The following is a 22,067-nucleotide window of genomic DNA, read 5'->3' as shown; positions in this document are numbered from 1 at the left end:
TTTCCACACCTTTTTTTTTCTGTTAAACAAAAACAGGAAAAAACTGTGAGTACAATAAACCTCTTGAAATTGTCTTCTTGGAAGGTTGCCCTCTTGATTTTTTCGGTTGATTTTCGATACCAGGATGTTTTTTGAGGGTAGGTGTCATTTACAGGACTGCAATGAGTGTGAATATTTAGTGACCCTTAGCACTGGTTTTAAAGCTGCTGTTGTGGGAAACGGCCTCAAGTCTGCAGCATTTCTCCATCCCCAAATCCGGTTACTAGGGCAGCAGATCCTTTCTGGAAGTCATGTTACCAGGTTGTAAATTAGAATGCAATGTGCCAGGAAAAAACCCCATAAGTTTATGTCACATTACTTCTTGTTCGTTGTTTGAATTATTTAAATCAGGGTAATGATTAGAATATTGTTTGTCCTACGTGACACAATCTGGTTCATTTGTACATTATATTTATATATATGTATATGTGTATATATATATAGATATAGATATATAGATATAGATGTGCAGCTCCTCCTCCCATATAAATTATTGAAGAGTGTCCCGTAGACCTCCGTTTCTATATGGCTGGTCTTTTTGACATACGTATTTAATACGCATTTGTACACGTATGGTAAACCTGGTCTTAATTTATCCATTCCCTCCACCTTTCCTTTTAGATAAGCATAATTTGTTTTCTAAGTCTGTGAGTGTCTTTCTCTGTGGAAATATGTTCATTTGGGTCAGTTGTCAGATAACACCTATAAGTGATATCATAGGATATGTATTTTGCTTTCCGACTTACCTCACGTTCTGTGATGATCTCTAGGTTCATCTATGGTGTCTCAAAGAGCAGTGTTTCATTGTTTTCCAAGGTTAATATTCCATTGTGTACATGGACCTCTTCTTTATCAATTCATCTGTTTATGGACATTTTGGTTGCTTCCGTATCTTGGCTATTGTGAAAGCGGCTGCAGTGCAGCTGTTGCAGCCTCTGTCTTCTCGATTCTGGTCTTCTCAGATGAGAGGCCCAACATTGGGCCTGCTGGATGGAATAGTGGCTCGGTTTTACATTTCTTTTTTTGGTGTGTGTGGTACGATGGCCTCTCACTGTTGCGGCCTTTCCCGTTGCGGAGCACAGGCTCCGGACGCGCATGCTCAGCGGCTATGCCTCACGGGCCTAGCCACTCTGCGGCATGTGGGATCTTCCCGGACTGGGGCACGAACCCGTGTCCCCTGCATCGGAAGGTGGACTCTCAACCACTGCACCACCAGGGAAGCCCCAGATTTTACTTTTAAACGAGGTCCTTTCTGTTCTCGTTATTGGCTGTAGCCACTTTACATCTCACCAGCAGCTAGAGAGTACACAGTTCTCTAAAACCCTTTCAGCATGTATTGTTTGTAGACGTTTTGCTGATGGTAGTTGACGTGTGTGAGTTGAAACCTTTTTGTAGATTAGATTTGCATGAGTCTAATAATTCCTGATGTTGAGCTTTTATCCATTTTCCTTTCTTTTGAAGAAGAGTGTGCAAACTTATCTCTTCATACTATCTCCTTTAAACATTTGCATGTCTTGAATATTTTTGGTCATTCCCTAGCTCAGGACACTTTTTGAGGGCAGGTGTCCTTTACAGCCCTGAGTCTGTGAATGTTAAGTGACCATTAGCAGTGGGTTTAAAGCCGCTCTTGCCGCAAACGGCCACAAGGTGGCAGCATTTCTACATTTCCAACTCTGGGTTTTTGAGCAACAGAGCCTTCCTGGAAATCCTGTTAGTAGGCTGCAAATTAGTCTGAAATGTGCCAGGGCAAACCCCCAAGAGCTTGTATCTCCTTACTCCTTGTTTGTTTTTTAAATTTAATTTTTATTTAGTATCAGAGTAAATTTGATAAAAATGTTGTGTGTGTTCTAGGTGTACAGAATCTGGTTCATTTTATGTATGTATCGATCTATTCATCTTTGGATCCTTTCCCATGTAGGTTATTACAGAATGTTGAGTAGACCTCTCTTGGTATTCCGTAGGTATTTGGTGATTATATCTTTCATGTGTATTAGTACATGTCTGTTAATCCCCATATCCTAATTCATACCTTCCTTACACCTTTCCATTTGGTTAAACATAATTTGGTTTTCTGAATCTATGAGTGTCCTTCTCTTGGAAATTATTTCATGGGTATCAATTTTTAGGTAACACCTATAAGTGATGTAATAGGATATCTGTCTTTTGGTTTCTTTCTTACTTCAAGTTGGGTGATTATCTCTAGATCCTTCTATGGTGGTGCCAGTGGCACTGTTCCATGCTTTTCCATGGCTAATATTGCATTGTGTACATGGACCACTTCTTCTTGGTGCAATTTTCTGTTGATGGACATTTTGGTTTCTTCCAAGTCTTGGCTATGGTACATGTTGCTGCAGTGCAGGATTGCCAGCCTGTGTCTCTTTGATTCTGGTCTACTCAGGTGATAGGCCCATCAGTGATCGTACCAGATCACATGGTAGCTCAATTTTTACCTTTAAACACACCTCCATTCTGTTTTCAGTACTGTCTGTTACCAGGTGACATCCCACCAGCATCTAGAGGGTACACAGTTCTCTAAAGCCCCTTCACCATTTATAAGTTGTAGACTTTTTTGCTGGTGATCATTCTGACGGCTGTGAGGTGAATGTTTTTGTAGACTGGATTTGCATGGCTTTATTAATTCCTGATGTTGAGCATGTTTCCTTGCCCTTTTTTTTAACAAAAAAAAAAGAGAGAAAAAGAAAGAATACAAAATGTGCGTAAAATATGCCTCTTTAAATTGTCGTTTTGAAATATGCACGTCTTTTGAGATTTTTGCTCGATTTAGTGACCACGGATTTGTTTAGAGGGCAGGTGTCATTAACAAGCCTGGAATTATTTTGAATATCAAGTAACCATTATCGCTGGGTTTAGAGCTGCTGCTGTGTGAAACGGCCACAAAGAGGGGCAGTTCTCCTTTAACAAATCTGGTTATTAGGGCAACAAAGCCTTAATGAAAGTCGTGTTCTAGGTTGTAAATTAGAATGGAATGTGCCAGGAAAATGCCCCTTAACTTTATATCCCACTAATTCTTCGTTTTTTAAATTTAATTTTCATTTTTTATCACAGAAAGTGTGATTACAATGTTTTGCTTGTTCTAAGTGTGCAAGATGTGGTGGTTTTACATATATATCTATTGTTCTTTGGATCCTTTTCCCATGTAGGTAATGACACAATGTTGAGTAGTCTTCTCTTGGTATTCTGTAGGTCTTTGGTGATTATATACTTCACCTGTGTTTGTATATCTCTGTTAACCCCGATATCTTAATGTATCCAATCCTCACACCTTTCCATTGGTGAATCATAAGTTTGTTTAATAAATCTGTGATTGACTTTCTCTGTGGAAATATCTTCACTGGTGTCAATTTTTAGGTGACACCTATAAGTGATATCATAGTATATGTGTCTTTCACTTTCTGACTTACGACAAGTTGTGTGATTACTTCTAGACTCATCTACGGTGTTGCAAATGGCATTGTATCATTTTTTTCCTTGGCTAATATTCGGTCTGTGCATGTACCAGTTCTTCTTTGTCCACTCATCTGTTGATGGAATTTTTGGTTGCTTCCATGTCTTGACTATTGTAATACTGCTGCAGTGCACATTTGCCTGCCTGTGTCTTTCCAATTCTGTCATCTTCGGTTTTAGACCAAGTAGTGGGCCTGCTGGATCATATGGTATCCAATTGTTTACCTTGTAAAGGCACCTCCATTCTGTTCCATTAATGGCTCTTACCAGGTTACGTCCCATTTAAAGTTGAGGGTATGCACTTCTCCATAACCCCTTCAGCATTTATTGTTTGTAGTTTTTCTACTAATTTTTATTCTGACTGCTGTGAGCTGATACCTCTTTGTGGTTGGATTTGCATGTGTCTCATAATGCCTTGAAATTTAGCATTCAGGCATGTCCTTTTTTTCATCAAACTGTGAGTACAGCTTACCTCCTCAAATGGTTTTCTTGAAGTATGTGCCACATTTTGAAATATTATGGCCATTACCTCCCTGAAGACATTTTGAGGGCAGGTTTCATTTACAGCCCTCCAGTACTTGTGCATATGAAGTGACCATTAGCACAGGTTGTAAAGCTGCTGTTGCAGACAACGGCCATTTGGCGGCAGCATTTCTGCTTTCCCCATTCTGGTAACCACGGAAACACACCTTCCTGCCAGTGGTGTTCCTCTTTTATACACTAGAGGTGAATGTGCCTGGATAAACCCCCAAAGGCTGATGTTGTCATACACTAAACTGTAACCAAAACTGTACCCATTCCCTAACCCTAACCCTAAACCTTACACTAAGCTGTGCCATAATAATAACACATACACTAACACTAACACGTACCCTAACCCTAACCCTAAACCGTACACTTACCCAAGTCCTAATTGTAACACGTACACTAACAGTAACACTAACCCTAACAGGTACCCTAAACCGTTGTCGTACCCTAGACAGTGACCTAATCTGTACCCTTTCCCTAACGCTAAACCTAACCCTAAACTGTCCCCTAACCCACAACTTAATCCTAACCCGTATACTAACACTAACCCACACCCTAACATGGATTCTAACCAAACCCGTTGTCGTACACTAACTGGTACCATAAGCTGTATCCATTCCCTAACGCTAATCCTAACCATAACCCTAACCCTAAATCATACCTTAACCCGTACCCTGCTCGTAACCCGTACCTTGGTGGGGGAACCGTACATCACACTGTCACCATAGAAAAACCTACAGACACTGCAGTGACGGTGGCCAATAAGACCGGCTGGACTCCTCGCTACTTCAAAATTTCTTGTGACTCTGGGACTAATGGAATACAGAAGAAGACATCATCTAAGTCTAATACAGAATACCATGTCCTGGTGGATGGTAGAATTACCATCAGTGTGTAGGAATTAGGAACTACTGGATGTATATTCTCAGGTGCTTCACTGACCTGACGTCCTTTACCAAGTACCCAGTAGCCCACAGGGCTCTCATGATCAGGCCCCTCCCAGGATTTGGAGCTCACCTGAGCAGGTACCCAGGAGGCCACGGGGCTCTCATGGTCAGGCCCCTCCCAGGATATGGAGCTCACCTGTGCAGATACCCAGCAGCCCATGGGGCTCTCATGGTCAGGACCCTCCCAGGATATGGAGCTCACCTGGGCAGGTACCCAGCAGCTCACTGGGCTCTCATGGTCAGGCCCCTCCGAGGATTTGGAGCTCACCTGGGCAGGTACCCAGCAGGCCACGGGGCTCTCATGGTCAGGCCCCTCCCAGGATATGGAGCTCACCTGTGCAGATACCCAGCAGCCCACAGGGCTCTCGTGGTCAGGCCCCTCCCAGGATATGGAGCTCACCTGTGCAGGTACCCAGCAAGACTGGGCACACAGGAACTGTGCACATAGCCCCCATTGCAGAGCACCCCCAGCTCACCTGTCGCTCAGGGCTGACACAGAGCACCTCAGAGCACGACTTGAACTAACAAACGACAGCTCCAACAGGTCTGTGACACTGGGCGTCACTCTGTGCGGCCTCCCTGCACCTGGTCTTCCAGAGACTTCCACTGCAGCCGGGGCACCAGGCCTCTGTCTCCACCCACCACCCCTCCTCTCCCTGACTACTGGGTTCCTCTCATTAGGAGAGGGTCTTCTTGAAGTTGTCTCCCACTCATGGACCAGATAAAATGATTAGAAAACAAGCCAGAGCTGCAGCCCCTTGTTTATCCTGACTCTCAGGAGCCCACACCTGTTCCTTGGACCTGGTTGGTTCATCAAGGTCCATTTTCTGCTGCTGTGAGCCCCTGAGGGGCGAGGATTGGCTGACCTGGGCAGCCTGACAGTGCCGGCCAGCCCTCTCCAGATGTGCCGCTCCAGGCAGCAAGAGCCCCTTCAGTTGTGTCTGATGCCATATTCTCTGCCCCGTCAGCAGTGTCGGGGCTGGGCTGGTGGGAGGGAGTGAGGGGCCACGGTTTTTTGGGTGGCCCGGTGTGAGTGGGGCTCTGCTGAGCTTTCTGCAGGAGTTGCCAAGCTGCCAACTGCTAAAGAAGAGGATGTGTCACCCATATCTGCTGCTGGAATTTCTCCCCAGGCAGAGGTGAGTAAGGAAAAAAGCAGTGGGGGCTGGGACAGGAGGGGTATCTCAGGCAGGGAAATGGAAAGCTTCCAGAAGTGCGCCCGGGGCCAGGACCATCCTGGCTGGCCTGCAGGCACCAAGTCGGCCTGGGTGCTGTCGCTGGTGTGGCTCCATGGCCCTTCCTCTAGGCTTTCAAGTCCTTGCACAGATTCAGGTGTTTTACCTGGGAATTGTGGGAACAGTTCAGCAGCAGCTGGCCTGGAGCTCAGCTCACGTTTACTCAGAGATGCCTCAGCACGGTCCCCCAGCTTTGCAATGAGGACGCTCCTTGCGGTGGGGGGGGCTGCTGGCTGCATGGGAGACGATTACCCACCTCTGACCAACTTCAGGATTCTTTACCTTTGGAGCAAGTGCCCTGATAGGGTTTTCCTGTTTATATCTGGTGGGTTCTGCTTTTTTGTTTTTTCTTTTTGGGTCCAATGTAGGTTTTATTCCTCTTTTTCGTATTTATAGATAGAAGCATGGAAATAATTCATTCATATAAATACATGTATGGGAATGGAAGAACTATCTTTCTGTTTTACTTTTTGTACGTTTATTTATTTTTTTCATTTTTAATTTTATTATTATACAGCAGGTTCTTTCTGGTTATCGATTTTACACATATGGGTGTATATAAGTCAATCCCAAACTCCCAATTCATCCCAACACTACCCCCCCACGGCTTTCCCCCCCTTGGTGTCCATACGTTTGTTCTCTACATCTGTGTCTCTATTTCTGCCCTGCAAACCAGTTCATCTGTTCCATTTTTCTTGGTTCCACATATATGCATTAATATACAATATTTCTTTTTCTCTTTCTGTCTTGTTTCACTCTGTATGACAATCTCTAGGTCCATCAACATCTGTACAAATGACCCAATTTCATTCCTTTTTATGGCTGAGTAACATTCCATTTTATATATGTACCACATCTTTATCCATTCGTCTGTCTGTGTGCATTTAGGTTGCTCCCATTACCTGGCTATTGTAAATAGTGCTGCAGTGAACATTGTGGTGAATGTGTCTTTTTGATTTATGTTTTTCTCTGGGTATATGCCCAGTAGTGGGATTGCTGGATCATATGGTAATTCTATTTTTAGTTTTTTAAGGAACCTCCATATTGTTCTCCATAGTGACTGTATCAATTTACATTCCCACCAATAGTGGAAGAGGGTTCCTTTTCTCCACACCTTCCCCAGCATTTGTTGTTTGTAGATTTTCTGATGATGTCCATTCTAACAGGTGTGAGGTGATACCTCATTGTAGTTTTGATTTGCATTTCTCTAATAATTAGTGATGTTGAGAAACTTTCCATGTGCTTCTTGGCCATCTCTCTCTCTTCTTGGAATAAATGTCTATTTAGATCTTCTGCCATTTTTGTATTGGGTTTTTTTTTTTTTAATATTGAGCTGCATGTGCTGTTTATATGTTATTGGAGATTAAACCTTTGTCTGTTGATTCATTTGCAAATATATTCTCCCATTCTGAGGGTTGTCTTTTCGTCTTGTTTTTACTTTCCTTTGCTTTGCAAAAGCCTTTATGTTTCATTAGTTCCCATTTGTTTATTTTTCTTTTTTATTGCATTACTCTAGGAGGTGGATCAAAAAAGATTTTGTTGTGATTTATGTCAGAGTATTCTTCCTATTTTTTCCTCTAATAGTTTTATACTGTCCGGTCTTACATTAAGGTCTCTAATCCATTTTGAATTTATTTTTCTGTATGGTGTTAGGGAGTATTCTAACTTCATTCTTTTACATGTAGCTGCCCATTTTTCCCAGAACCACTGATTGAAGAGACTGTCTTTTCTCCATTGTATAGTCTTGCCTCCTGTGTCATAGATTATTGACCATTGGTATGTAGGTTTATCTCTGGGCTTTCTTTTTTTTTTTTTCATTTTACAACTTTATTGGAGTATAATTGCTTTACAATGATGTGTTAGTTTCTGCTGTATAACAAAGTGAATCAGCTATACATATACCACCATATCCCCTCCCTCTTGCATCTCTCTCTCACTGTCTCTATCCCACCACTTTAGGTGTTCACAAAGCACTGAGCTGATCTCCCTGTGCTATGTGGCTTCTTCCCAGTAGCTATCGATGTTACATTTGGTAATGTATATATGTCCATGCCACTCTCTCACTTTGTCCCAACTTACCCTTCCCCCTCCCCGTGTGCTCAAGTCCTTTCTGTACGTCTGTGTCCTTAATCCTGTCCCACCTCTAGGTTCTTCATGAACTTTTTCTTTCTTTAGACTCCATATATCTGTGTTAGCACACACTATTTGTTTTTCTCTTTCTGACTTACTTTACTGTGTAGGACAGTCTCTACGTCCATCCATCTCACTACAAATAACTCAGTTTTGTTCTTTTTATGGCTGAGTAATATTCCATTGTATATATGTGCCAGATCTTCTTTATCGATTCATCAGTTGATGGACACTTAGGTTGCTTCCATGTCCTGGCTATTGTAAATAGAGCTGCAATGAACATTGTTGAACATGACTCTTTTTGAATTATGGTTCTCTCAGGGTAAATGCCCAGGAGTTGGATTGTTGGGTCGTATGGTGCTTCTACTTTTAGTTTTTTAAGGAACTTCCATACCGTTCTCCCTAATGGCTATATCAATTTACATTCCCACCAACACTGAAAGAGTGTTCCCTTTCCTCCAATAAATGCCTCTCCTGCAATTATTTTTTGTAGATTTTTTGATGATTGCCATTCTGACTGCTGTGAGTGATACCTCACTGTAGTTTTGATTTACATTTCTGCAATGATTAGTGATGTTCAGCATCCTTTCATGTGTTTGTTGGCAACCTGTATATCGTCTTTGGAGAAATGTCTATTTAGGTCTTCTGCCCATTCCTGGATTGGGTTGTTTGTTTTTGTGATATTGAGCTACATGAGCTGCTTGTAAATTTTGGAGATTAATCCTTTGTCATTTGCTTCATTTGAAAATATTTTCTCCCATTCTGAGGGTTGTCTTTTCGTCTTCTTTATGTGTTTCTTTGCTGTGCAAAAGCTTTTAAGTTTCATTAGGTCCCATTTCTTTATTTTTGTTTTTATTTCCATTTCTCTAAGAGGTGGGTCAAATAGGATCTTGCTGTGATTTATGTCATAGAGTGTTCTGCCTATGTTTTCTTCTAAGAGTTTAATAGCATCTGGCCTTAACATTTAGATCTCTAATCTATTTGGAGTTTATTTTTGTGTATGGTGTTATGGATGTTCTAATTTCATTCTTCTATGTGTAACTGTCCAGTTTTCCCAGCACCACTTACTGAAGAGACTGTCTTTTCTCCATTGTTTATCCTTGCCTCCTTTGTCATAGATGAGTTAGCCATAGGTATGTAGGTTTATCTCTGGGCTTTCTATCGTGTTCCATTGATCTATATTTCTGTTTTGGTGCCAGTACCATATAGTCTTGATTACTGTAGCTTTGTAGTATAGTCTGAAGTCAGGAAGTCTGATTCCTCCAGCTCTTTTAATTTCCCTCAAGACTGATTTGGCTATTCGGGGTGTTTTGTGTCTCCATACAAATTTTAAGGTTTTTTTGTTCTAGTTCTGTAGAAAATGCCACTGATAATTTGGTAGGGATTGTATTGAATCTGTAGATTGCTTTGGGTAGTATAGTCATTTTCACAATATTGATGCTTCTAATCCAAGCATATGGTTAATACTCCCATCTGTTTATATAATCTTTGATTTCTTTCAGCAGTGTCTTATAGTTTTCTGAGTATAGGACTTTGACCTCCTTAGGTAGGTTCATTCCTACATATTTTATTCCTTTTGTTGCAATGGTGTATGGGATTGTTTCCTTAATTTCTCTTTCTCATATTTCATTGTTAGTGTAGAAGAATGCAAGAGATTTCTGTGCATTAATTTTGTACCCTGCAACTTTACCAAATTAATTGATTAGCTCTAGTAATTTTCTAGCGTCATCTTTAAGATTCACTATGTGTAGTATCGTGTCATTTGCAAACAGTGAAAATTTTACTTCTTTTCCAATTTGTATTCCTTTTATTTCTTTTTTTCTCTGATTGCTGTGTCTAGGCCTTCCAAAACTATGTTGAATAATACTGGTGAGAGTGGACATCCTTGTTTTGTTCCTGATCTTAGAGGAAATTCTTGTAGTTTTTCACCATTAAGAATGATGTTTGTTGTGGGTTTGTCATATATGGCCTTTATTATGTTGAGGTAGATTCCCTCTATGTTCACTTTCTGGAGAATTTTTAATCATAAATGGGTGTTGAATTTTGTCAAAATTTTTTCCTGCTTCTATTGAGATGATATTTTTATTCTACAATTTGTTAATATGGTGTATCACATTGATTGATTTGTGTATATTGAAGAACCCTTGCGTTCCTGGGATAGACCCCACCTGATCATGGTGTGTGATCCTTTTAATGTATTGTTCAATTCTGTTTGCTAGTATTTTGTTGAGGATTTTTACATCTATATTCATCAGTGATATTGGTCTCTAATTTTCTTTTTCTGTAGTATCATTGTCTGGTTTTGGTATCAGTGTGATGGTGGCATCATAGAATGAGTTTGGGAGTGTTCCTTTCCCTGCAAATTTCTGAAGAGTTTGAGAAGGTTGGGTGTTAGCTCTTGTCGAAATATTTGACAGAATTCACTTTTGATGCCATCTGGTTCTGGACTTTTGTTTGTTGGAAGATTTGTAATCACCGTTTCAATTTCATTACTTGTGATTGGTCTATTCATATTTTCTATTTATTCCTCTTTCAGTCTTGGAAGGTTATACCTTTCTAAGAATTTGTCCATTTCTTCCAGATTGTCCATTTGATTGGCATAGAGTTGCTTGTAGAAGTCTCTTAGGATGCTTTGTATTTCTGTGGTGTCTGTTGCAACTTCTCCTTTTTCACTTCTAATTTTATTGATTTGAGTCCTCTCCCTCTTTTCCTTGAGTCTGGCTAACGATTTATCATTTTTGTTTATCTTCTCAAAGAACCAGCTTTTAGTTTTATTGATCTTTGCTATTGTTTTCTTTGTTTCTATTTCATTTATTTCTGCTCTGATCTTTATGATTTCTTTCCTTCTACTAACTTTGGGTTTCTTTCTTCTTTCTCTAATTCCTTTAGGTGTAAGGTTAGATTGTTTATTTGAGAGTTGTCTGGTTTCTTGAGGTAGGTTTGTATTGCTATAAACTTCCCTCTTAGGACTGCTTTTGCTGCATCCCATAGGTTTTGGATCATCATGTTTTTGTTGTCATTTGTCTCTAGGTTGTTTTTGATTTCCTCTTTTCTTTCTTCAGTGATGTCTTGGTTATTTAGTGATGTATTGTTGAGCCTCCATGTGTTTCTGTTTTTTACATATTTTTTCCCTGTAATTGATTTCTAATCTCATAACCTTGTGGTCAGAACAGATGCTTGATGTGATTTCAGTTTTATTAAATTTCCTGAGGCTTTATTTGTGACCCAAGATGTGATCTATCCTGGAGAATGTTCTGCGTGAAGTTGAGAAAAACATGTAATCTGCTGTTTTTGGATAGAATGTCCTATAAATATCAATTAAATCTATTTGGTCTCTTGTGTCATTTAAAGTTTGTGTTTCCTTATTAATTTTCTATCCGGATGATCTCCATTGGTGTAAGTAAAGTGTTAAAGTCCCCTGCTATTGTTGTGTTACTGTCGATTTTCTCTTTTATAGCTGTTAGCAGTTGCCTTATGTATTGAGGTGCTCCTATGTTGGGTACATATATATTTATAATTGTTATGTCTTCTTCTTGGATTGATCCCTTGATCATTATGTAGTGTCCTTCCTTGTCTCTTGTAACACTCTTTATTTTAAAGTCTATTGTATCTGATATGAGTATTGCTACTCCAGCTTTCTTTTGATTTTTATTTGCATGGAATATCCTTTTCCATCCCCTCACTTTCAGTCTGTATGTTTCCCTAGGTGTGAAATGGGTCTCTTATAGACTGCATATACATGGATCTTGTTTTTGTATCCATTCAGCAAGACTGTGTCTTTTGTTTGGAGCATTTAATCCATTCAGATTTAAGGTAAATATTGATATGTATATTCCTATTACTATTTTCTTAATTGTTATGTGTTTGTTTTTGTAGATTCTTTTCTTCTGTTGTGTTTTCCACTTAGATAGGTTCCTTTAGCATTTGTTGTAGAGCTGGTTTGGTGGTGCTGAGTTCTCTTAGCTTTTGCTTGTCTGTAAAGCTTTTGATTTCTCCATTGAATCTGAATGAGATCTTGCTGGGTAGAGTTCTTTTGGTTGTAGGTTCTTCCCTTTCATCACTTTAAATATATCAGCCCACTCCCTTCTGGTTTGTAGAGTTTCTGCTGAGAAATCAGCTGTTAACCTTATGGGAGTTCCCTTGTATGTTGTCATTTTTCCCTTGTGCTTTCAATAATTTTTCTTTGTCTTTAATTTTTGTCAGGATTATTATGTGTCTCGGCATTTTTCTCCTTGGGTTTATCCTGCCTGGGACGCTCTGTGCTTTCTGGACTTGGGTGGCTACTATTTCCTTTCCCGTGCTAGGGAAGTTTTCGACTATAATCTCTTCAAATATTTTCTCGGGTCCTTTCTCTCTCTCTTCACCTTCTGGGATCCCTATAATGCAAATTTTGTTGTGTTTAATGTTATCCCAGAGGTCTCTTAAGCTGTCTTCATTTCTTTGCATTCTTTTTTCTTTATTCTTTTCTGCAGCAGTGAATTCCACCTTTCTGTCTCCAGGCCAGTTATCCATTCTTCTGCCTCAGTTATTCTACTATTGATTCCTTCTAGTGTATTTTTTTTTTTGCAGTACGTGGGCCTCTCACTTTTGTGGCCTCTCCCGTTGTGGAGCACAGGCTCTGGATGTGCAGGCTTAGCGGCCATGGCTCATGGGCCCAGCCGCTCCTTGGCATGTGGGATCTTACCAGACCAGGGCACGAACCCATGTCCCCTGCATCGGCAGGTGGACTCTCAACCACTGCACCACCAGGGAAGCCCCCTTCTAGTGTATTTTTCATTTCAGTTATTGTATTGTTCATCTCTGTTTGTTGGTTCTTTAATTCTTCTAGGTCTTTGTTAACTATTTCTTGCATCTTCTCGATCTTTTCCTCCATTCTTTTCCCAAGGTCTTGGATCATCTTCACTATCATTATTATGAATTCTTTTTCTGGAAGGTTGCCTATCTCCACCTCATTTAGTTGTTTTTCTGGGGTTTTATCTTGTTCCTTCATCTGGTACAAATTCCTCTGCCTTTTCATTTTGTCTATCTTTCTGTGAATGTGGTTTTCCATCCACAGTCTGAAGAACTGTAGTTCTTCTTGCTTCTGCTGTCTGCTCTCTGCTGGATGAGTCTATCTTAGAGGCTTGTGCAGCATTCCTGTTGTGAGAGACTGGTGGTGGGTAGAGCTGGGTGTTGCTCTGGTGGGCAGAGCTCAATAAAACTTTAATCCGCTTGTCTGCTGATGCATGGGGCAGAGTTCCCTCTCTGTTTGTTGTTTGGCCTGAGGTGACCCAGAACTGTGGCCTACCTGGCTCTTTGGTGGGGGTACCTGCGGACTCTGGGAGGGCTCATGCTAAGGAGGACTTCCCAGAACTTCTGCTGCCAGTGTCCTTGTCCGCATGGTGAGACCCAGTCACCCCCCCACCTCTGCAGGAGACCCTCTAAAACTAGCAGATAGGTCTGCTCAGTCTCCTATGGGGTCACTGCTCCTTCCCTTGGGTCCTGATGTGCACACTACTGTGTGTGTCCTCCAAGAGTGGAGTCTCTGTTGTGACTCTACGTCTCTGAGTGGGGTTGAGACTCTGAGACTGAGTGGAGTCTCACAGACTCTGTGTCCTGTGAAACTTCGATGCTTTGTGGTTCTAGAAATCCTATAGGAGATGGTCCACAGCAGGTGAAGCTAATGTTGTCAGTGGAGGTGGTGAAGCCAAAGATCTGCAGTTCAGACTAAAGGTGCCAATGTACATTCAGGACAAAACAATCTCATGTGAATGTAGTTCAGGCAGGTTTAATATAAATAGAGTCAGGTTAATGCCTAACATCTTCTATCTTGTGCCTCCCCTCAGGGACCCCCTCCTCAGTTCCTGAGGCTCCTGTAACTCATGTACAGTGGAAGGGAGACTGGGCTCTGTCCAGTCTGAGCCCTGAGTTACCCTGTGTGTATCTTAGGATACTTTGTATTTCTATGGTGTCTGTTGTAACATCATCGCTTTCATTTCTGATTTATTTGGGCCCTGTCTTTTTTAAAAAAACATACTACTATTGTCTTTTATTCTTTACAGAAGCTAAAAAAATGTTTGATCTATTACCCTTACTCTATGTATAGGTTTTTCAGTGAGATTTTTACTTTTGTTTGTTTTCTTGTTACTATCAATAATTAGTGAGACTTCTTTTAAGCAAATTCCTTCAACATTGCATATAAGGCTGGTTTATTAGTGATGAACTCTTTTAGCTTTTGCTAGTCTGGGAAACTCTTGATCTCTCCTTCAATTCTTTCTTTCCTCCATAAATTTATTTATTTATTTTTGGCTGTATTAGGTCTTCATTGCAGTGCATGGGCTTTTCTCTAGTTGTGGCAAGTGGAGGCTACTCTTCGTTGTGGTGCATGGGCCGTTGTGGTGCATGGGCTTCTCATTGCAGTGGCTCTTCTTGTTGTGCAACATGGGCTCTAGGTGCTCAGGCTTCAGTAGTTGTGGCTAGCAGGCTCAGTAGTTGTGTTTCATGGGCTCTAGAGCACAGGCTCAGTAGTTGTGGCACACAGGCTTAGTTGCTCTGTGGCATGTGGGATCTTCCTGGATCAGGGCCCGAACCCATGTCCCCTGCATTGGCAGGCAGATTCTCAACCACTGTGACATCAGGGAAGCCCTGTCCTGCAATTCTGAATAATAATTTTGCTGGTAGAGTATTCCTGTTGTAGACTTTTTCTTTTTAGCCCATTGATTATATCCTATCATTCCTTCCTAGTTTGAAAATTGTGCTGAGAAGTCATCTGACAGTCTTATGGGAATACCTTGAACATAACTAGACCCTTTTATTTCATTGCCTCTGTGATCACTCTTTAAATTTTTAAAGTTTTGGAGCTTTATAATATGTCTTGGTGTGGACCTGTTTGTCTTCATCTTGTTTGGGACTCTGTTTTTCCTGGACCTGGATGTGTGTTTCCTTCCCCAGGTTAGGAAAGTTATCAGTTCCTCTATCCTCCAATAAGTTATCTGCCCGTTTCTCTCTTCTCCTCGTTCTGGGGCCCCTGTAATGCTCATGTTAATATTCTTGATGTTGTCTCAGAAGTCCCTTTACGTATACTCTTAATTGCTTTTACTTTGTGCTATTCAGTTTGGGTGATTTTCACTACTCTGTTTTCCATTTCACTGATCTGTTCTTCTGTATCATACAGTATAATGTGGCTTCTCTCATGTACATGTGTGTGTGTTTTAATCTCTTTTATTGTATTGTTCACTGTTTTGTTCTTTTTGACATGTTATTACTCTGTTGAAATTCTCACTATGTCTATCTATTCTTCTCCTGACTTGGCTGAGCGTCTTTATAATCATTACTGTGAACACTTTTTTTTATCGGGTAGAATGCTTATCCCTGTTTTATTCAGTTCTTTTTCTGATGTCATGTCTTGTTACTTCATTTGTAACATATTCCTCTATTTCCTTATGTTTCCTAATTCTCTGTACATCTTTATTCATTAGGTTCAGGTTGTTACATTCCCGGGTCTCAGAGAAGTGGCCTTATATAGGAGATGACTGATAGGGCCCAGCAGCACATTGTCCTCTGGCCAGCAGAGCCACACGCTCCAGGGGTGTCCCCTGTGTGGGCTGCACACACCTTTCTCTTACGGCAGGGCCAACTGCTGTACACAAGCTGGTAGGTGGTATTGGACCCTGGCCTAAATGGCTGTGAGCCCCTGCAGTATGTGATTGATTGCCATGGGTGTGCTGATATCCAAGGCAGCCCTCCATTATGGGTGGCTGTGTGGTGCTCCAGGTGCACAGGTGGACAGCGTAGGCCCCCAGTGTGTCTGGTTGTGAGGCCTTCTGGTGCGGGAGTGCTATGGGCATGGTGGTAAATGGGGCAGGACCCTGATTCTAATCAGTTCCAGGGAAGATTCTAAAATGTTGCTTGCCCATGTCTCAGTTCCTAGTGGGAGTCCCAGTTGCCTCTTGCCTTTCCAAGGAGCTCTCCGAGATTAGCAAGTGGGTCTGGCACACGTGTCTTTCACTCTATTGGCTCTGCACAGGGACTGAGAACATGTGAGATTTGTGTGTGCCCTATGAGAGCAGTCTCAGTTTCCTTTCGTCTCCAGATTTCCTGAAAATAAGCCCTGCAAGTTTTCAAAGCCAGACCTGCTGTGTTCTTTTCTTCCAGTGCAGGAACCCTGGGCTGAGCAGCCTAATGCCAGGCTCATACCCTTCCCTCCATGTGGAGGACCTATGCAATTGTGATATCTTCCAGCTGTGGGTCACTGTGCTATATGTGTGGGTTCCAATTAGACTGTGTTTCCAGTCCTCCTACCTGCCTTGTGGTTTCTCCTTCCTTATATCTTTAGTTGTGGAAAACATTCCCTGCTAGTCTTCAGAGATAATTTCCGTGTAAGTTGTTGTAATTTGGGTGTGCCTTTGGCAGCAGGGGAGCTCAGTATCTTCCTACTCTATCATCTTGATCCCCTCTCAAGAATTCTTTGAAAATATATGCATCTATTACTGTAAACATAACTCTTTGAATTGCAGTCTTGTTCCTGTATTCTATAAATTTAAGTACTTTGTGTTTCCAATTTTGTTTGCTTTAAGATTTCTTTTAAATTTCCGTTTTGATTTATTCCTCTATGCATTGGCTATTCAGGAGCTTATTGTTCAGTTTCTAAGTGTTCTTGAATTTTCAATTATTCTTTTTAATATTGAATTTCAGTTTCATACCATTGTGGTTGGAAATGATCCTTGATATGATTTCAATATTCTTGGATCTTTGAAGACTTGTTTTGTGGCTTAACATAGGATCTACCCTAGGCAATGTTCTATGTGTACTTAAGAACAATGGAAAGTTTGCTGCTGTTGAGTGGAATATACTGTAGATGTATGTTAGGTTCATTTGATATCAAGTGTGTGTTCAGGTTCAGTGTTCCCTGATTGATATTATGTCCGGATGATCTATACAGTGTTGAAAGTTGGGTATCGATGTTTCTTATCATTATTTTATTTCTGCACATTTTCCCCTTCACGTGGGTTAATATATTCTTTATATGTTGAGAGGCTCCAAAGCTGGATACATACATACTTATAATTGTCATGATTTCTTGATGAATTAATCCATTTATCATTATATGATAACCTTCTTTCCTTTGAGAGGTTTGACTTCAAGTCTTTTTTATCTCATAATAGACTAGTCAGTCAAGTATCATTTTCATGGAGTATTTTGTTCCCAATCTTTCAATTTTATGCTATATATGGATTAGAAGTTAACATGAATATCTTGTACACAGTATAATTGAACTTTCTTTAATCCATTCAGCCACCCTATGGATTATTTAAATTGAAGTATAGTTGATTTACAATATTACATTAGTCTCAGGGGTACAACATATGGATTGAATATTTTTATAGATCGTGTTCCACTAAAGTGATTACACAATAATGTCTATATTTCCCTGTGTTGTACTATATATCCTTGTTTGTTTATTTCATACATAGGGGTACTGGATTTAGAGAAACAAACTACCGTTTTTCCCTCCCCCTTTAAGTCGCCCCACCAGTAACTACTAATCTGTTCTCTGTGAGTCTATTTCTGTTTTGTTATATACATACATTTCTTGCATTTTTAGATTCTACAGAGAAGTGAGAACATAGTGTATTTGTCCTTCTCTAACTTAAGTAGGTATAAATATTCTAGGCCTATCCATGTTGTTGCAAATGGCAGAATTTGATCCTTTTTAATGGCTGAGTAATAGTCTATTGTATATACATACCACATCTTCTTTATCCACTCATCTGTTGATGAACATTTAGTTTGCTTCCATATGTTGGCAATTGTAAATAATGCTGCTATGAACATTGGGATGCATGTATCTTGTCAAATTGGTGTCTTCATTTTCTTTGGACATATACCAAGCAGTGGAATTGCTGGCTAATCTGATCATTCTACTTTTAGCTTTTATCAGGACCTCCATATTCTTTTCATAGTGAGTGTACCAACTTACAATCCCACCACCAGTGTACTAGGATTGCCTTCTCCATGTCATGAACAACATTTCATATTTGTATACTTTGGAATAATAGCCACGTTGAGAGGTGTGACCTGATGTCTCATTATGGGTTTTCTTGTGGATCATTCATTAAATTTAATTTATAAAAGAAGGTGATAGGCTGGATGTGATCTCCAGGTTTAGTTTGCTAATGCCTGATATAGGTTAATTTGGGGAGAATTAATACCTTTACAATGTTATTTATTGCTTACATTTTTCAGGTTGACATTTAGTGATTGGAAACATTTAAAATTTTTTCTCCCTGAAGGATATATGAAGTCTGTTGGTTTGTTTCTGTTTTATAAATTTGTTCAGGTCTATCATTTTTTAGACTCCACTATAAGTGATATCATATGATATTTGTCTTTTTCTATCTGACTTACTTCACTTAGAATGAAATAATGTCATTTGCAGCAACAGGAATGGACCTAGAGGTGATCATGCTTTTTCATTTCTGAGTAATATTTATTTGATTGTGTACATGTACAACTTCTTCATTATCCATTCATCTGTTGATGGACATTTTGGTTGCCTCCATGTCTTGGCTATTGTAAACAGTGCTGCAGTGTGTGTTTGGGTTTGGGTGTATTTGCCATTTTCATTTCTGGCTTTCTGCAGATGTACACCCAGAAATAAGACTGCTGGATGATATGGTAGCTCTATTTTTACTTTTAAAAGGCATCTCCATACTGTACTTTATAGTGGCTGTTACCAGCTTACATCACACCAACAGCATAGGAGGGTTCCCTTTTCTCCATGTCCTCTCCAGCATTTATGGTTTGTAAACTTTTTGATGATGGCCATTCTGACTGCGTGAGGTGATACCTTGTTGTAGTTTTGATTTGCATGTGTCTGTCCAATAATTCGAGATTTTGAGCATCTTTGCATGTGTTTTTTTTAAACACTGTGAGGAAAAGTTACAGTGGACATTGGGTTTTTGGAGTCTGACTATGTTGAATTTTTGCTCGATAACTACCACAGGACATTTGTTAAGGGCACGTGTCATTTACACCCTGGCAGTCCTTGTGAATATGAAGTGCCCATAAGCACATGTTTTAAAGTTGCTGTTGTGGAAATGGGCACAGATGTTAGGATTTCCTTCATGCCCCTCTCTGGTTACTTGGGTAACCAGACCCACTGTGGAAGACGGGCTCTTGGATTGTAAATTAGTGTGGGCTGTGGCAGAACAAACACCCCAAATCTTCTGTTTTGTTACTTCTTGTTTTTGTTTTAATTTAATTTTTCTTTTTTATTGGAGTAAAGTTGATTTAAAATATTCTGTTTGTGGTAGGCGTACAGAATCTTGTTCAGTTATGTATATTCATATGTCTATTCATCTTCAGATCCTTTTCCCATATAGGTTATTAGAGAGTGTTGAGTAGACTTCCCTTTGTTATGCAGTAGGTCCTTGTTGATAATCTATTTTATATGTATTAGTGTGTAAATATTTCCCCCAGCCTCCTGATTGATTTATTCCTTCCACCCACCTTTCTCATTGGGTAAGCATAAGTTTGTTTTCTAAGTCTGTGAGTCTGTTTCTCTCTCTTTTATTTTATTTTTTTGGCTGTACTGCAAGGCATGTGTGACATTACTTCTCCCAACACCAGGGATCGAACCCATGCCCCCTGAATTGGAAGCTCAGATTCTTAACCATTGGACCACCTGGAAAGTCCCTGTTTCTCTCTTGTAAATTAGTTCATTGGTATCAATTTTTAAATTTCAGCTATAAGTAGTATCATATGATATTTAACTTTCTCTTTCTGACTTACTTCACTTAGTATGATTATCTCTAATTCTATCTATGATGCTGCAAATGGCATTCCTTCATTCTTTTCATTTCTGAGTAATATTTCTCTGTGAACATGTACCGCTTCTTTATCCGTCCATCGGCTGATGGATATTTTGGTTGCTTCCATGTCTTAGACATTGTAATTTGTGCTGCGGTACACATATGGGTGCATGTGTGTTTTCCAATTCTGGTTTTCTCCTGTTATACACCTGGGAGTGGGACAGCTGGATCATATGGTACCTCTAAATTTACCTTGTAAAGGCACCTCCATACTCTTATTTATAGTGGCTGTTACCATGTTAGATCCCAACAGCAGCATAGGAGGGTTGCCTTTTTTCTACAACCTCTCAAGCATTTACTCTTTGTAGATGTTTCAATGGTGGCTATTCTTACTCATGTGAAGTGACCCCTCATTGTAGTTTTGATTTCCATGACGTTAATAATATAGGAATTAGAACATCTTTTCAAGTGCTTTTCTTTTAAACAGTGTAAAATTTACCTATTGAAATAGGATCTTGAAAGTCTGTTCCTTTGGAATTTATTTTGCTTACCTACCCGTGGACATTTCCTGATTGTGGGTGTCATGTAGAGCCCAACAGTTCTTCTGAATATTAAGTACCCATAAGCATTGTTTTTAAAGTTGCAAGAAAGGGCAACAAGACAGTGGAATTTATTCATACTCAGCTTGATTGCTAGGTAAAACATTGGTTTAGTGGAATTCCTCTTCCTAGATTGTATATTGGAGTGTAAAGTGCCAGGACAAATACACAAAATCTTGTGTCACATTACTTCTTGTTTAATTTAATTTTTATTTCTTATCAGAGTAAATTTGATTACAATGTTGTGTTTGTTCTAGGTGTAAAGAAGCTGGTTCATTCATATGTATACATATATCTAATCAGGTTTAGATTCTTTCACATGTTGGTCATTAGAGAGGGTTGAGTAGACCTCCCTTGGCATCCAGTAGGTCCTTCTTGATTATATATTTTATATGAATTATTAAATGCATGTTAAACCCAACATCCTAATTTTTCCATTCCTTTCACCTTTTTCAAAGTCTGTATGGGTCTTTTGCAGTGGAAATATATTCATGGTTATCAATTTTTAGATAACCCTAGTAAATGATGTCATCGGATATTTGTCTTTCTTTTTGTGACTTACTTTACATAGTATCATTACCCCTAGGTTCATCAGTGGTGATGGAAAAGGCATTGTTTCATCATTTCCATGGATAATATTCGATTGTGTACATGTACCACTTCTTTGCCCATTCATTTGTTTTTGAACATTTTGCTTGCATCCATGTCTGGTTATTGTAAGTACCGCTGAAGAGCATTTTTGGGTACCTGGGTATTTCTGAATTCTGGTGTTCTCGCGTTACAGGCCCATTAGTGTTTTGGCAGGATCACATAGTAGCTCAATTTTTACCTTTTAAGGGCACCTTCATTCTGTTCTGATTAGTGGCTGTTACCAGTTTACATCTCAGCAACAGCATATGAGTGTATCCATTCTCGGAAACCCATTCAGCATTTATTGTTTGCAGACATTTTTCTCTGATGGCCATTCAGACTATTGTGAGCTGATACCTTTTGGTAGTTTAAATTTGCATGTCCCTAATAATTTTTGATGTTGAACATTTTTTCATGTCCTTAAAAAAAAACACTGTGAGGAAATTTACCTCTCGAAATTGTCTTCTCCGGATTTTCTACTGTTTTGCATATTAATGTCCATTCCTGACCACAAGATATTTTTTGAGGGCAGGTGTCATTTAAAGCCCTGCAGTCCTTGTGAATATTAAGTGACCAAAGGCACTGGGATTAAAGCTGCTGTTGCGGGAATTGACCACAAGGCGGCAGATTTCTACATTCCCAACTTTGGTTACAAGGACAGGAGAGCCTTCCTTGAAGTTGTGGTCCTAGATTGCAAATTGTAGT

This window comes from Pseudorca crassidens, chromosome 4 (assembly GCF_039906515.1).
Source record: "Pseudorca crassidens isolate mPseCra1 chromosome 4, mPseCra1.hap1, whole genome shotgun sequence".
NCBI lineage: Eukaryota > Metazoa > Chordata > Mammalia > Artiodactyla > Delphinidae > Pseudorca > Pseudorca crassidens.
The sequence above is the reverse complement of the archived record's forward strand: the minus strand, read 5'-3'. Positions refer to the sequence as shown.